This window comes from Phasianus colchicus, chromosome 17 (assembly GCF_987193195.1).
Source record: "Phasianus colchicus chromosome 17, bPhaCol1.hap1.1, whole genome shotgun sequence".
Taxonomy (NCBI): domain Eukaryota; kingdom Metazoa; phylum Chordata; class Aves; order Galliformes; family Phasianidae; genus Phasianus; species Phasianus colchicus.
In genome coordinates, this window is record NC_143452.1 from 5,949,414 (window position 1) to 5,967,031 (window position 17,618).

Below are 17,618 nucleotides of genomic sequence, written 5' to 3' on the forward strand. Positions count from 1 at the left end.
ACTCAGCAAAGGTATGGTGCAGTAGCCTAGTTTTATAGGAATTGCTAGATAACGTCACTCCAAATGTTTCAGGAAAAGTTCCAAAACTGTCTTATTCTGTGCTTTTCCAGTTCTGAAATAATTTTGTTAAGTGAGGGCTAACTTGTCAGAGCAGAAAAAACAACTTGGCTGGTTACAGTGAAGATCTCACATCTCAAATATTTTCAGCTATCTGTGATTATTCCACATAGGTAAAAATAACTCATAGTCTGCATAAACTTGAACAAACACAGGGAAACCACAAGCTGACTGCAAATATTGCTTGAAGAAGAAAACCATACCCTGTATGTCATTGATCAAAGTCATCTAATCACAGCTGAGGGAAATTTAGTATTAACACTGTTTTCTGGTCAAGAGGATGCTAGGACTAGGTAGGGTAGTGCACGGTGGTCATATGTTGGTCTCTGGTACATTGTGCGACGTAGGGAATATCTGCATAGGAAATGTGAAAAAACATTAATATTTCTGAGACTATTTTTAGAATCTATTAATGTGTCTTGGGCCATTGGGGTGCCAAGGGCAATATTGTGAGCAGTTGAGAAAAGGAAATATGTTCCCTAGTTTTTGCAGTTTCTAGTGCACACTTGAATCCTGGGAGGAAAGAAGACTTAGCAGGGTGTTTGACCACCGAGGCTTGTTTCCGTTCCAAAGCAAACTCTGGGCTTTTTGCATATGAACATATGCAAGATTCATAATCTGGCACTATATTATTTGTGTGCATACATAACCTGCAATTTATTAAAGATATCCTTGCTACAGCTCTCTGCCTCTGCACCATCTGGGAAAGATGCAGAGATGAAAATGTTCTTAGCAATTGCAAGAGATTTCCTACAAAACCACTGGCTTGCAAGAGCTTATCACTGGTGAAAGAAGCATCTCTGGCATTTCATAAATCATCAACATTACTAACATGCTGTTTGGAGATTTGTATCATTAGCAAATTAATCATATTTAGGAACACTCCCATAGCAGCATTGGATGAGAAGCCACGCAATGCCTTCTGCCAAATAAACTGCAGAAAGTGGGACCTGGGGGATGAAATGTGGGGAGGAGAAGCCAAAGCACAGCTTTCATATTACCTCAGTGTTATCCCTGATAGCAGTCTTTAAAAATATTTAAACAAAATAACAGCAAAGATCTTGTCTAGGAGCTTGACTTATGCTGTAGGCAGAATATGATGGAGAAATGATTTCTGGTTTTGACAGGGAGCATCCACAAACGTTTACTCATTTGCCTTCCAAGTCTATAACATCTCTACTGTGGCCCAGCCTTGAAGTACGAACACCCACCAGACTGCTTTCATATAAGGAAGAACAGGGATGCTAGGAGTTGCAATTTTTTTATGGACCAAAGGAAAATCTCATTATGGAGATAATGAAGTTCTGCCTACTTGAGTACTCTTAACTAAAACCATAGTGCTTTTCTTGGTAAAAAAAAAAACAAAAGTTTTGGTGTAACTGAAGATAATTTTGCCAGCCTGTTTAGAATTTATTCTGTACACTCAGTTATTCTTAGAGACACCCAGTGTTCATTGTTTTCCCTGTGAATTCACTGAACTTCAGTTTTGAATTCTAAATTCAAATTCACTTGGTTGCATTTCCCATGAATTATACTCTAAAATACATACTTGGGTAAAAGTTGCCATACAGCAAAGGATCATGTTTATACCACTGCTTCTCAGATGTAATCTTTCCCCTTTAAAAAAATAAACAAACATAAACCACGTGTTAAAACAAACACAAACAAGTGCTATTGAATCCTGTCAGTTTTTAATCACTGGCTGTTACCTGCAAATTTAGCAGTACAAAAAGACCAACGGAACCAGCTGGATATTTGGTATCTGGTTTATGCATAGCCTTTATTTGGCTTTTTCCTTGGAATACACTAGGAAGCATTGCAGCTAACTTCAGCAGCCAGGAGATGAGAGGGTATTTCAGACCTTGCCATACATTGCATTAGTCCACAGACCACCACTATGTTTTGCTATTGCAGCATAAGACAGGTAAATGCCATTAACGACTAAACTGACTGTGTAAACTTTCTGTGTTTCAAACCAGCTGTGAAACTGGTCTGCTAAGTTCTTGTGCTATGGCAGTGGATGCCAGCAACTTTCAATTTAAAATGCTTTTTAATGCTTTGTATGGTACTGGACACATTATATTGAGCTGAATTATAAACTACTTTTCAAAATATCCATGATTCAGCTGCTTGTATGGAAAAATGTATACTCAGCTTTTGAGAAAAACCTTAACTCTTAGAGCTCTCAGGGTCAGGCTCTTCCTCTAAAAACTTAGTTTTTTGATTAAGGTACGTGTGCATGCTTTTCAAGATATTTGTTCCATGTATTTACTGGCAAAGTGCTATGTGACAAGACTAGAAAATAGCTGCCTTTTTTGATTAGGTTTTATTAACTGTTTCTCTGTTGAGCCAGAAATTTGAGTTCTTCTGGATAGTCCCATGATAGAGGGAAATAGATGGAATGTAATTCTTTCAGAAGCACGTTTTGTTTGTATGGTTTTTGTTTGTTTATTTTTGTTTTCTCCAGTTCACAGAAAGGAATAGAGATTGTATTTTTCAGTTAGTGTTCCTTAACATTTCAATAGGTTTTTTTCATGTCCATGTTTCAGGGTTTTTTTTTACTTTTTTCTCAGATTCTTCTGTTCTTCTGTTTTCTCACTCTTTTTGTGTCTCTAAGCTTCCACTGCCCTGACTCACCCACATGTATAAAGAATGTAGTTCCTAGACCAGTTTTAGACAGGGAAGTTCTGGTACAAGCTGTCTTCTCTATTGAAAGCTTGCAGTTTTGGATCTTTGCTGATCGGTTTCCTCTACAATACCTGTTGCTGAAAATGCACCGTATTGATCTCCAGGAACCATGTTAGAAGTGAGAGATGCAGGATTTTAAGACATTAGATGAAACCCAATGCTACTTTGTGAAGAGAAGCCAAATGAAGGGAGGCTGCTTCTCTAATTGTGGCATTTAAATTCCATGCTTAAAATTGCAGCTAAACTGAGTAAATTCAGTTTCTGGGCTCCTAAAAACTTAAAATCCAGCAAGGAAGCACACAAGCAGTCTTTGTGATGACAGCCTGTAAAACCAGCAGCTGTACAGGGGTTAGCAGATTGGTTATGCTTGAAGTGAACCATGGCAAGACATGTGCTAACAGAAGAGCACAACATACCTAGCACCTATTGCTTGAGGGTTAAAACAGACCAACTGGAGTAAAACGACTGGGAGAGAAGAGTTACGCAGCCAAATGTGAATGAAAGAGAGAATTTAGGCCAAATGTGAATTAAAGCGAGAATTTAGGCATGCAGAAGTTGGGTGTGGGAAAGAGATGCTATGTGGTCTAGGAGAAAATAGGAATGTGAGACTTAAGCTCCTGTTCTGTACTGACAACCGCAGGCAGTGTCTGCGCTCTCCATTAGAATAGTGGAGAAAGGCTGTCAAGTGGTCAGGAAAAGTAAAAAATACGCTGCTTTCGTGGCATTTTAGTAGGTGTACAATTGATCTTCTGTCTTTGATTTCTATATAGCTTTCTCTTTTACCCCTTTGTGCTGATTTAACGGTGTAGCCAGTTATCTTCATGACTTTGAGCTCAGCTTGCTCAGAAGTGGAAAAATGCAATATTCTCTCCTATACAGAAGTAAATAGAGGCAGATTAGACACAAACTGTCTCTGTAAAGTACTCTCCTAACAGGAAACCTGTGACTGACTGAAGCTGAATGCAAGTCTTCCTAATGAGAGTTCTAACCATGGGGTCATGGCATCAAATTGGTCATTTCTGACAAAGCCATTTGAGGGATAAAGAAGAAAACACAGTCATTTACTCCAGTTCTAGTTTTGCAAAAATTAAATAAAAAAACCTGAAATCAGACATAATTTACTTTTTCCTTGCATTTCACTGGAATTAACAGGACTGCTGTTCTGGAAAGAAGGAAGAGAGATGGCAACTGTATTTCTTTTGGAAAACCAAGCACTGCATACAAATATTTTGCACGGCTGTTGATTTTTGGGAGCTCATGTTGCAGTAGCCATTGCAAACAATGAGGGTCAGCAACTATATCTCAGCACATTGCTTATGAGTCAGTTGGTTTTATCTGTGTCATCCCGTAGTAGCCCAAAGAAAGAAATTTTTGTTGGTTGTAGAAATTATTCCATAAAAGTGTCAGAAAGAAACTGTGCCACAGGCGATGAGCTGAAGTTAATCCAGTGTCAGGAAATGCATCAGCATTGAACCAGGTTGTCGAGTTGCTCTTCTGGGCTGTGAAAGGGCAAGGGCCTTTGAAGTCTTGTGTGTGTGGGAGAATATTGCCTTTTAGCTAAGGATATTGCAGATCAAGTCTAAGTTTTAGGCCTAAGGCAGTCACCTTCTTAATGTCATACGTAAGCGTCTTCTCAAATATCCAAGAAGCAAAAGTTGACTTTTGATTGCAGCTGGATTTCCTAATCTGTAATGACAATATTTTCTGAGATTATTTGCATGAACTCAAGGTAGCTGCCATTTTCTCTACCTGCAAGAAATTTTCCTGAGCTGCTTTGCAGTCCTGAAAATGAAGCCATCATCCTGACACTCTTGTGTTTGTGGCAGTCCCCTCTTTTGGCCTGGTGCTTAAGCAGTTTCAGAGGTGCTGAGCTACAGAGCGGCTCTCTTAAGACCTGGACTGTGGTGATCCTGAGTTGAGTGGTGTGTGACATGGTAGGAAGAAAACTGCTCTTCACTGAAGCAAAGTGGACTTAAGGTGCTAGTTTTGTCACTGAAGCTGTAAATATCTTCCAGTAAAAGATACCATGATTTGTGGTCATTTAATGTTGTCCTCAGATTTCAGATTTGACAGTTCTGTTTGGAGAACTTGCAGCCGCCTGGGAAAAGGTTGGGTAATAGCAATTAGATCCTCATTTTTAAATTTTTTTTTCAGTTTGTTTTTTGAAGGGGAAGAAAGAAAAGGAAAAGGTCAAGTTTTCACCCTTAAACCGAGTCTTTCCTTTCATTTGTGCCAAGTGAGTTGCAACACAAGGCTGTAACTTTTATATACCTCCCCATAAAAACACTACATTGGATATCCCATTAGGAGTGCTTGTATGTATTATTTATGAAAATTGCATTGTTACTACTGAGGATCAGATAAATAGCTTGAAGTCTATTGTCTGCTTTGAATGTTCTTTTAGGTTTTAGTACTAGCCAGACTGTCAAAAACTCTTAATACATCACACACAGTTCTGACTTCTAACTAGATATTATCTGCCTGGAGCAAGTAATTTGCTATTTGAGAACAGGGTGCTTGTAGAGTTTTAAAATTTAGGAGAATTTGATGTGCTAAAAGGGATGAGTTTAAAAACTTAGCTAGTAGAAGTTGGAAAAATGCTGCTGTTACATGGCTGTCTATTCTTCACCTGTGTGAAATAAGATGGTGGCATCTGTTCAGTTGCAGGCAGACAGATGTCCACATCACAATTCATCGGGCCCTTATACAGAGCACAGGAAATCAGCCCATGCTCTTTCAGTTCAAGCCGGGAGTGGGAGAGGGAGTGGAGAAGAAACTTTCTTTTCTCTTCTCCATTCTATCTGCATTAAAAAAAAAAAAAAAAGAAAAAAAAAGAACAAAGAAAAAAAAAATGCATGCACATCTCTTTCCAGAACACTGCTCCAGCTTCACCAATCAGGAGCAAATTCCTTCTTAGGAAAGTGTAACTGAGAAGTACTGGAAAGAGAAGTGTGTTGAGACAGATGTGTTCTTGTATGGAAAATGCATTTTTCTTCGAATAATTCAGCGTAACTTCAGTTGTACACAGAGGTGCTCCTCTATAGAAGGTACCTGATGGGTTTTGTGGACTCAGTTTGGTGTGATGGACATATGAAAGGCATTGTTATATTACCTTTGGCCCCTGCTACTGCCCTTAATTTTGACATGCCATTGTAAAAACCTTTAGTAGGTGCTAGATCAAGTGGTTAGCTGATTGGCATCTGTGTTCCAGCAATGAAACTGTGGTCTTTTTCATCACTTTTCCATTTACTGCTCTGTATGCTGTTTATGGCAGCAAAGGCAAACCTTTTCAGTGTCTGCCGGGTTTATTTTAAAGATCATGGTGTTTGGTGCCAACTCTTGTCTCTCCTGGTGCCAGACTTGGCTCTAGTCACAGCTGTTCAACATTGTTAGGCTTCTTCAACAGTTGGATTACATCATGGTGAAAGGAGGAATAGGGATTTTTAAAAATTCCAGTTATTCAAATGCAATTGTCACAGGGGGAAAAACAAAGAGGAGAACAAAACTCCTGCAGTTCAAATGTCAGTGTCCCTCTGTACTTTGGCAAGTCATTTGAAGCCTGCTTAGCATCATATAATGGCACTTTCAGGAAGTGCTTTTCTTTATCAGATCGGACTCTGCAAATTAAAACAAGGATGTTTGTATGAATGGCAAGTGATGCACTTATCATTTGGTGTTTTCACTTCTATACTGCCCTGCAGTCTGTCAGTTACTGAATGGCAGGATCACTGCAAAGATGCTCCTTAGCCCTTTCTTGTCTGATAATCACCTGTGGTCATCCCTGTAAAAACCTGTCTCATCTTGAAAATAAACCTGATGCTAACAGCTTTCTGATCTTGAGCCCACCTTAGCTTTCTCTTTAATGTATTGTCACACCAGAACTTGTGAAATCAGACCTCCAATTTCTAGGCTATTATTTTAGTCTGACTCACAAATACCCACAGAAGCAGATTATTAATTGAATATTAAGGAAAACACTGTGTGAACATGAGCTCCAAATAAGTTTCTTCTCTGCTTAGTAGTTTTTGCACCATTATGCGAAACATAATGAGTGTGAGTGACAAACTTAAGTGAAGTTTTTTAATCCAGTGTTGCTTTTTATGAGCCTTTTTTTCTAACGTGCCCAAGATATGCAACTGTTAGCTTGCATTACTTTGCTCACTACTGTTGTACTGTGGCTCTTTAAAATAAGTTTCTTGGTTTTTATCTGTAAACTGTCATCAGTCTTCTAATTCAAAAAAGTCTTTTTGAACATTCCAGTTAGTGATATAGATACAAAATTTACAATTTGTTTATTTTTTGTCATGTTTTACTGATGAAGTAACCTACTTCCACTACAAGAAAAGTGTTTACCAGCAAAGAAACTTCTACACATTTCACACAGACTCCTGAAGAACTTAATATAAACAATAATATTTTCTTGTGTTTTTAAACACATAAGAGCTCAGTGCTATAAAGATGTGTATCTGATATGCAAATATAGTTGCCAATAATGACTGCATAAACCTTTCTTAAAATTTAGTGGGGTGATACTCTGTCTTCCAAGACCACCCTCTGCTCTTTCTAAACAAAGATATAGGATTGTGACTAAGTGAAAGTTGTAAGTTTATACATTTATTTCAACACAATATTTCCTAAATCCAGATCGGTAATGAGACTTGCTCCAAGTCTGAACAAGTAAAGTATATCCAAATAGAGGTAGATTTCATAATTCAAGAGCAATTAAAGCCTTGCAGCTTCAGCGTCAAGTGATACTGGATAACCACTTACAAGGACTACTCGAAAGGAATACCTCCTATTTTACACACGGTGTCAGAAGCCGATGGTGGCGGTATGGCTGTAGAGGTTGAGCCTTCCCACCAATATTACAATTTGTTGCTGCGTGACAGATGGGGCAGAGTGGCAGTCTGACAAAATGGTGTCTGACTTGGAAGTACGTATGAAGCAAAGGTGTGTCACTGGATTCCTCCATGTGAAAAAAATGGCACCCGTTGGCATTCATCAATGCTTGTTGAATGTCTATGGAGACCAAACAGTGGGTGTGAGCACAGTGAGCTGGTGGGTAGTGCATTTCAGCACTGGTGACAGCAGTGTGAAAGACAAGCCATGTTCTGGGCAGCCTTGCACAGCTGTCACACCACAAAATGAAGAGCATCTCAATCAGCTCATCCTTGCATATCGATGGATTACAACCAGGGAACTGGATGTGGAGCTGAGTATTGGCTTCAGTGTATTGGAAACGATGGTAGCAGTGTTGGAATGTTGCAAAGTTTGCGCCAGGTGGGTCACATGAATGCTCGCATAGGAACAAGAATAACACCACGTGCAAGTTTGTCAGGACCTACTGAGCCAACACAAGGCTGACAATGAGAGTTTCCTGAATTGCAGCGTTACTCGTGACGAGCCATAGTGACACCACTATGAGCTGGAATCAAAATGGCAGTCCATACAGTGGAGACATGAATTCAGAGCCCTCAGTGGGTAAAGTAATGTGCATTGTCTTTTGGGATAGGAAAGAGGTGATCTTTTTGGATTTCCTGGAACCTGGACAAACCTTCAATTGACTGCTGCGTTGTAATGCTGACTAAGCTGAAGGCTCAACCTTCCAGAATCAGGCTGGGGAAGAAGACTATCTTTCTCTTGCACCATGACCGTAATTCACATTGCCATAATTCACATTGCATCAACAGGGAGAGCAGGAGTTTGAAAGGTATTTTTCTCTAGTGAGAATGCACAGGCCTCTTGACTTCATTATTTAATGTTCAGTCCCAATTTTGCAGAATTGGGACACAAAAGTCCTTACCAATCTTGCCATGTTGAGCTTTGGGAATTTGTTGGCAAAATGTGCTTAGACCAATTAACAGAGCTTGCATCCTATTGCCACCACAGATATGTTAAATCAGCAGTTACTGAACTTAAAACTCTGATTTATTGATACTTTAGAGAGGACCGCAACAAGAAAACCCTAAAACATATTAAAAAAATTTCCCTTCCCCCTGCCTAAACCCTAAATCAGAAATCTATCAGGCAGAGAGAAGCAACTGGAGAAACCAGGGTGAGGTGTTAATTTTCATTATTTCATATGCATAATAATGGGCTACCACAACGATTTTTTCAAATTTTTAAGTACATTGAGCCAAGGGAGGCTGCTTAGATTCCAGACTTTGAGACCAAGCCAAAAGAGTACAAAGTTTTCAGGCACATTGCTAAATTATATACTACTTCCAGTTTCTGAAGAGAGTGTCCTGAGTTTTAGAGAGTCCACGCACTTTGCTGCATTTTATTTTGGTATGTAGAACATCAGTTACATTTGGGACAATGAGGCTGGCATTTGTGTTTTCCCTCATCAAGATTACTTGAGAAATAGAAGAAATATATCTTGAATCTTTTGTACACATAAGCATTTTTTGCTTGTAAGTCCTTGAGAATGATGTGCAGACAGACAAGATAGTCTTCTCTTCCCCAACCAGGAGTAAGAAAGTCCCAGAGAAAGAGCTTTCAGCCTTTTGCATGTACAACAGACATTTCTCTTCATGTCTTCTCTGGTCTCTGCTTCTGAGCAGTGTTGACCTGGGGGATTTAATCAAGGAGAAGGTACGTCATTCTCACTCCAGCCTCACCTGTACTGTTATGCTAGAGTTTTTCCTCACATCCAAGGTCCCTTTGCTAATGTACATTTCATAGTTCTTTTTCCCATAGCTTTTTTTGAATTATTATTCCCTGAATGTCGCTCCTTTATAGGCTGACAATGGAGGTGATGACACAAGCCTGTTATAAAGGGGCAGCCTTACCTTTCTTACTGAGTTGTTGGAATCAGTGCAGAACTCTGACAGATTTAAAGAGTAAATCAAAAGGGTGAAGAAATTCTCATAGTCTGGGAATGGAGAGTTTTTGGATCAAAAATGAGTGAGAGAACATGCCCTGAAGGACAGCTCTCGTGCCTCACCTCTTTCTTGGCTGTCTTGTATTCAGGATAGTCATCAGCACGGATACTGGTACTGCAGTGCTGTAACAAGTTTTACCTGAAAATTTTAAAGTGCTTTTCAGTGCCTTAAAAGGGCATAATTGAAAACTTTCCCACTTTTACAGAAGCCGTGATACAGTCCTGAGCAACTTGTCCAAGCTGTTAGTGCTAGATCCTCCTTCAGCAACTGCACATCTCTCCCTAGTGGGTGTCAGAGCCAACCACGTGTCATTGTGCACCCTCATGCTTCACTGTGCTGCTGCGTGCAGGAGCTGCTGTCAGCTCCCCTCTTCCCTTCCTTAAGCAGCAGAAGAAAAAGTGAGGTTTCTACTGAAGTTCAGTTCCCATCAAGATAGGGTGGAAGGGTCCGAGTGGGGCACATGGCTCAAAATGGGTTGTTTGCAGTAAGAAGCCTGTACAAATGAAAATGTTGCTCTGTAACTCACAGATGTATTCAGCCAGCAGCCATACCAGCTCTCTGCTATTTCAGGCCTGTTTGGCTACTGCTTTTGTGTGCTGTTTGCACGGTTCATTCTCTCGTGAGCCCTCTATGACTTGTGATTACATTTTATTTTATTTTGTTTTGTCTCATCCTGATTCACTGATGCACTTTTTTCATACAAAGTGTTATCTGGCAATACTTTCTCCTAGACTGTGCTGTTATTTGGCCACTGGGATCCAGGTAGGTTCACTCAGGGTGTCTCAGGTAGGATAAGATCGCATAAGTAACAAGAATAAGGGATAAAAGTAACAAGAGGACTCCAAAGCAAAAAACATTCTTGCACACTCCTGTAACAGAAGGCAGCGTGTTTCAGCATGAATATCAAAGTTACCAGTGGTTATTTCATTCCAAATTTCCTTGTTTTTCTCTAAATCATATTTTTTTCATTTAGTTTTAAGTATATTCTTAGCCCTTAAGATTCTGAAGAGAATTGATAAGAGGCATAGTTTTTGGAGTGAAAAGAGATGCCTGTGTTGTGACAAATAAGTCTAACAAGCCAGGCCCCTGCTGCACCCTGTTTGTGGAGCCATGAAACAATCCTTTTGTGTTATGGGTCTTGGGTGTGCAGCTGGAACAGCCTGCATGGATTTCTGCAGCTATGAGCAGCACCAGTGGCCAGTGGTATCTGAGTAGGAAGAGCTGCTTTGTAATTGTGAATGTCAAAGAGGAATGTAGAAATTGGGAGAGATTTTATGCACTTGTATTTATGTGTATTTACATATATCTGTACACATATACATGCAAGCAAATGTAATTTTCAAGTGACTCCATGTTATAATCTTGAAGTGTTTACCTGCTTAGCTTTTATATTTGGTATTTAATTGTCTGCAGTAAGAAAGTGGAGCAGTTCTTTTTTGGCAGACTGAGGTTTTTTGTAAATGTTACTCCATTGAGCAAACAGGTTCTCTAGGCAAGAAAGGCATTCTGAAAAATTACACTTTCTCATTTTGATTTATTCAGAGTGAAATATTGCTATTGAAATTAAAAAAAAAACAAAAACAAAAAAAAAAAAACCAATGACTCACAGCAATTATATAATGTATTTCCTGATTAGGCTGCCAAATTGAAAGTCTGTGGTGCAAACCCCATCACTTCGAATTTTCAAGCTACTTTTCAGACTGCGCCTTCATAAGAAACAGTGGTGAAGGTAGTTAGCCTTGTCTGTTTGTGTGTTCTGAATCCCTTTCAAGTGCTTCTAGCCACATTTACCTTGGACTGATCAACCAGAAAATGCTGATGCTTCCCCTGGTTTATCTTCCTTCAATCTCTTCCCGGGTTAATTGCAGGAAGTGCAGGGGGATCACAGCCCTGCCTGCTCCCTTTCTTCTCAGCACTGCTGTGTGGCTGCAGCCTGGGGGCTGGAGAAAAAGCACCCACAGAAGGGAGTAGTACAGAAGCCTTACTGGGAGTAGGAAGAACATATATTGATATGAAGACAGCATGCTTTGTTTAAATCAACAGGTCTGAGACAAGAAACAGCATGTCTTTAAAAAAAAAAAAAAAAAGGTAGTAATAGAAAAGCACTCTACAATGGCAGGTGAGGAAGCCTGGTGAAGCAAGCCAACGCTTCCTGAAATTCAGGACATTTAGGGAAATGAGACATGCAATTATTTTTGCCAGTTTCAAGCACTCAGAAACCATAAGGCAGGCATCCCTTCGAAAACAGATGAAGTTGACTCAAAATTCACGTGGTAGGATTTTTCATCAGTTTTTTACTCACTGAGTTGGAGCAAGACCAGAGACTTCCAATGAAAGTGAAATTTTACTCAGAAAGACTTGTTGCCTTAAAAAGTAAAAAATATAAAAGTAGAGAAAGATTTTAGAGCTGTTGGAATACTTTGTTATGTTTAAACAACAGTGATTTCAGAATTGTGACAGAAATGGTCTCCTTTGTAATCTCTTTTCTCAGCTACTAAAACTGTTTAGAATTAACATAGTAAAAAAAGGAATTTGGAAATTTTAATTTTAATCCAAACCAATTTTTTTCTTAGGTGAATAATTTTAGATATACATGGAATTATTGTGGAAAAGAGCTGTTTGTGGGAGGACTGCTTCTCTCTTTTTTTTTTAAAATTTCATTACTGAATTAACAAATCGAATAGTTATCCAGGACTTGGGGGTGCTTGGGCTCTTATTTCAAGGTTGGTTTTTTTGTTTGCTTACTTAAACTGAAGCAATACATGCTTATCTTTTCTACTTTCTTGAAGTTCAGCTTTTATGAAAGTGGCCAGCTATTCCAGCTAAAGAGAAGATACATTTCAGAAGGCCAACAGTGAGATTTTGAGGTGGAGTGATGTATGTACAGAAGAGCAGTGGTGAGTGATGTGAGCAAGCACAGCTGGAGAGCATTGCACTTCATTTCTCATTTCAGATGTGTTTTGTCCATTGCCTTTCTTATCAAAAAGCTTTTCTGCTGTTCCTTTTGTTTTAATTCATACCCTGAGATATTCAGTGCTAGTGAATAATGTACTTATGCATCCCCACCCACAAATGCTGTTCTACTGCAAATCATCTTATTTTTTGTGTCTGGAATGGTCTGGGCAATGGTAAATCCAGACATCCACTACTGCTTTTATTGTCTGATTATAGCAGCAAAAGGTATCTCTCAGGAATATAAACAGCCCGAGGCACACTGCCCTGCAGGTCACCTTGAAAAGATATCTTGTCATTATGACTGTACTGTCAGTCTTGTACATAAGCATTAATGCCAACTCAGGTTTAACTTTTTGTCTGTTCAGCCTTTCCTGCATACATCTACCAGCTATACTCGTGAATGAGCTAAGATTCATTATGAAAGAGAAAAGAGCATAGTGGTTTTTGCATGATGAAGCGTTTTTGAGTTCTTGAAGTGTGAGGAACAAAGGGTCTATTATAGATAGAGGGAGGGCTCCAAACAGTGTGAGAAGGAATGTACTGACAGAAGAAATAAAAGTACCTCCCCTGAAATACAAGGGTAGATGTAGCCAAAATCTTCAGTGTGGGAGATTCCCTTTGTTGTACTACCTGGAAGGTGACAGCGAGATAATAATGTTTTCCCTGCTTATGAATAATTTGTTTTTTTTGTGTGTGAGAGCAGGATGAAACAGAGAATGCCCAATTCTTCAGAGTGTAAATCTCAATCTTAATTCCCAGAGAAAATTAATGGAGCATAGCAGGTGCTTTTGAAAATTTGACCCAAGGAAAAAGGAACCATCAACAATGAATCTTGTAGTACTTCTTATCAATAAAAGACAAACTTTTTGTTTGTTTGTTTGTTTGTTTGTTTCTCTGGATCAGAGGAAATGAGAAAGATGACATCTCACTGTTTTGCAGTTACGTTTTGGTAATTCACTCTGAAAAAAAGTGGAAAATCAGACTTTTTTTATGATGAGAAGCACTGGGGTTGTAAAGTTGAAGCTTTCTGCTTAGTCATCTGCACTTTTTTTTTTTAAGAATAAAGGTGAAAGCAGTTGTTCAAATAATGAAAACCAGATAAAGTCATGGAAGCAAGACAAAAATGCAACTCTTGTAATTAGGCTGAAGTGTGTCTCTAGTCCTTCTCTTTCCAACAAAGCTAAAGCTGAGGACTTGGCTTGTACCAGTCCTGCCTTGGGCTCTGTGCTGGCACATACATATGTCTGGGAAGATCTAGTGGTTTGAGCTTGTATTTGGCCGCTACCCAGATCAGTAAAAGTTGAGATCATCACATGGGGCTGTTTCAGGGAGAATCATTTCTAGATTTGCTTCTCCCCTTGTGAAAAAACTTTAAAATATCTTTCCCAGGACCAGAGAAGTTTTTTGTAAGGGCAGGAGTCCCATCTTTTGTTTCCTACCTGCTTCATTCTGCAGTGCTTATCAGTTTATCTGCTAATGGCAGATGCAGAGACTGTTCTCACAACCACGTCAGACTCTTTCCCATGCTGTCTTCCTTCTGCTGTGCTCTTCCTGAACTGTACCATGAGTTTCCTATTGTTCGGATAGACCTCCTATAGCCTGCTGCTGTTATTGGGCAAGTGCTCTGCTCTTCCTTTCATGCAATCCCACTGAAAGCTCGTCAGGAAGACTCCCACAACCAAGTCCATTGCCTTCACAGTACAGAAGGAAATGCCAGGTTCCTGAGATGATGTGTTTAGTGTGTTGAGGGGAGGAGGTTATAAAACCATTTAGAGCAGACTGAGAGATGCTTTAAATTATGCCTGAGCAGCAAAGGCCCAAGCTTTGGGAGCAATCTCCTTCCAAATTTTGAGTTTCTTGCAGGTACCCTCTGGCCTTTGAGCAGGGTGGTGGAGTGGTTGCAATGTTCCCACAACACCATGAGGGTTCCCTGTTTCATCCTTTCAAAAGATAATCCATCAGGCTGCTATCTGGTTCTCATCACGCTCAGCACCCAGAGTGCCTTGCTGACTCAGTGTCCACACTGGTTCTGCTTTGGTGTTGCATTTACTCCTATCTTTGAGTGCTGGGCAGGAAAGTCGTGGGATTGCTCACTGTACTCAACTTCACTCATGTTTGATGGTCTTGAGTTGGGGCCTGGCATCACTGCCTTCAGAACTTCATTGTAAAAGAAAGTGTGATATGTAAATTATCCCGACACCTTCACCAAAAAATTGAAACTTTGAAATGTTTAATTTGGCATTCCTATCTTCAGAATGATGGAAAATGGTTTTCTTTTTTATTCATAAACATCACTAAAGAGAAAAGTCTCTGTTCTTGGCAGAGGTTTGTGAGCCAACTCTAAGGGCAAAATGCTGCTTTTTGAGTAGGGGATTCTAATGGAAAAGCTGAGCATCAAATTCACACAAGGTTCTTCTTAATTATAGAAGCCAAAAGCTCTTCCAGATGTCTGTCAGCCCAGCTTGCTAGATGCTGCCATCGCTGGTTTTAATAAAAGCTCATATTCAGCAAATTTACTACTGATTTACTGTATATTACTTAAGCCAGAAAACGTTTTTGCTCTAAAAAGCAAACAAAGACCTGATATTTTCATCAGTTGTGCTCCAGCATGTCATTTATTACGCTAAATCCTATCCAGGATCCATTATTTTACTAAAGATTTTCAGTTGATTGCCATCATTAAAACCGGAATTTCGGGAACTCCTGTGTAGAAGTACGTAAGCAAGAAATACATATCAACAAATCGGTAAATGGTGCATGCAAAACAGGCAGAGCCACTAACAGAGCAAACACGTACATGACATGCACAGCCAGACAGGATTTTTTGTGGAGAGCTACCCGTTTGTACATGCAGCTAATGTGTGCTCTAAAGAAAAATGGAAGCTGAGAGGGGAGGGGGAAAAAGAAAGAAAGAAAGAAAAGGAAAATGTTCAAAAAACAAATGAGCCTTTGCATTCAAAAGTGAACAGAACAAAAACAAGAGAGTAGCTAATGAAATCTCTGAACAATGATGTAATTAAAGTGCATTAATCATTATAAAATATCATTTCCCTTTAAACATCTGCTTCCATTCACTTGGCAACAGTCTGGTCAGTGTCATGAATGATGGGGTTTGAGATTGTGCTGAAGGGCACGTGTTATCTGAGAAACAATGTAGAACATCCCTAGCTTGACAGGATCTGGGATGGCAGTGCTTTTCCTCCTGTCAGGTAACAGTGTTAAGGAAATAAAGAAAAAATCAGACTGTTTACAGTGGAAAAGAAAACCCAGTATAAAATGTAACCCTGCTTTTTCAGCAGTGCAAGCAAAAATTTAATTTTGGTGCCAAAGGATTTGAAGAAAGTAATTTCCCTGTGAAAACGAAGTTTTAGGAACTGCTGCTTGGAGGAGAGACCTCATTCCTGCCTCTAGAGAAATGAGGACCACCACATCCTTCCTGACTCCTTTCTCTCTTGCAGCCTGGCTGTGCAGTCAAAAGAGAGAGATTAGCCATTTTAGGAGAAAATCTCCTTTTCCTCTGGCATAGGCAAAGTGTGCAGAAGGGCTGCAGCCATTTCTTATTGCCTGACAGCCTGGCTTGAGGCTGCCTGCAAAGCAGACTCACATGTGCCTCGGTGAAGTCCCTGCCTGCACTTGTTCCACTGCTGTTAGGACTGAGTAGAATTTCTGATGGGCTGTGTTTTGTTTAGGATTAGGTGAGGGGAATCCTGAATTCCTGCTTTAGGTCTGCTTTTAGGCTGTCTCTTAGGATGGTATTTTTAAAGCTGGGGACTATCATTGTGTCCTTGTACAAATCTAAAGCCTCATTGCATTTTCATACATTTGGTAACATGGACAGTGGTTGCAGGTATCCCCTTTGCACCTGCATTCATACTTCTGTCTTGCTTAATCTTAGTGTCTGTGTCTGTCGAACTTACAGGACATATCTGAAGGTGAAGCACTTTGAAGTCCTCTAGCAACAAAGATCCAGCTATAAAGCACCACTGTTTTTAAGCTAATTTTAGTTTTTTAGCAAATCTGTACAGGACAGCAATTAGGGAGTAGAGATCCTGAGTACTGCATTCCTACCCAGCTTCATTCACCACTGACTTCAGATCTCCTTCATGGCATGTAATCAGGCAGTCCTGAACAACCTCTGGATTTGATGCTGCATCAATGGCAAAAATGCATATGCCCACATGGGTTTCTAAGGGAGGTAGACAGAGAGAGTCCAGATTCTGTTTGGAGAAAGGAGGAATGGGGCTGTGCACGTTGTTCAAGGCTATGCCACTGTGTACTCCTTTTCTGGCAATTCTACAAATTCCCAAAAGATGGATGTGTGTTTTCCCAGGCAGTGTCTTCCCAGCTATTAAGTGGAAAAGTGAAAATGAATTCAGCTTTGGTCCTTGCTGTTCAGTTACAGATGAAACATTTCACCTGATTTGCGTCTATTAATAACAATACTTACCCTTCCTCACAGAAACCTGTAGTCTTTTAAAAAGTGATTGGAGAAATTCAAATAAAATTATGCAATTTGTTCTCTGTTTCTCAAAGCTGGTAGTCATACATGGGTATTTAAACAGAAAAATCAAGACAAATGTCCTTGCTTCTCACAGAGCTGCCTAGATCAGTACTGCGAAAGCCTGTCAGGAATTCAGATTTCTATGCTGCTGTCCTTAATGCAATGACACCTTATGTGTGCTATGCAGTATATGCTGTGTGCTGCTTCTGGGCTGTTGCTGTGCCTCCTGCTGCCTTTAGGGACCAGCTCAGCGATGTCCCTGCCTGAGAACCGGGTGTGCAGCTCCTTGTGCAGGTGGCGTGTCCAGCACTGACAGAAAGGGCAACCTGTGCAGGCTGCTGCCAGGCACCTCACATTTGCTCACCTCCATATCCCCTTTCTCCCATTTACCCCCCCTACTCTAACAGCACAGTTCTGCTTCTGGGGACCTGTTTGATGCGGCTCTGAAATGTGAAAAGAACATTGCACTTTTG

The 17,618-nt window shown here is 40.0% G+C and overlaps 1 protein-coding gene across 9 annotated transcripts in view; it reads left to right on the forward strand.

The window, feature by feature from the left end:
• EYA2 (EYA transcriptional coactivator and phosphatase 2) overlaps positions 1-17,618 on the forward strand; it is a 93,274-nt gene that overhangs the window by 18,796 nt on the left and 56,860 nt on the right. The window contains exon 1 of one of the 9 annotated variants that reach the window (XM_090152146.1): positions 12,506-12,586. The exons of the other annotated variants lie outside the window; for them this stretch is intronic. The gene's annotated coding sequence lies outside the window, so the exon portion shown is untranslated. Of the gene's footprint in view, positions 1-12,505; positions 12,587-17,618 lie in introns of those variants that run through there. 9 annotated transcript variants of the gene reach the window in all.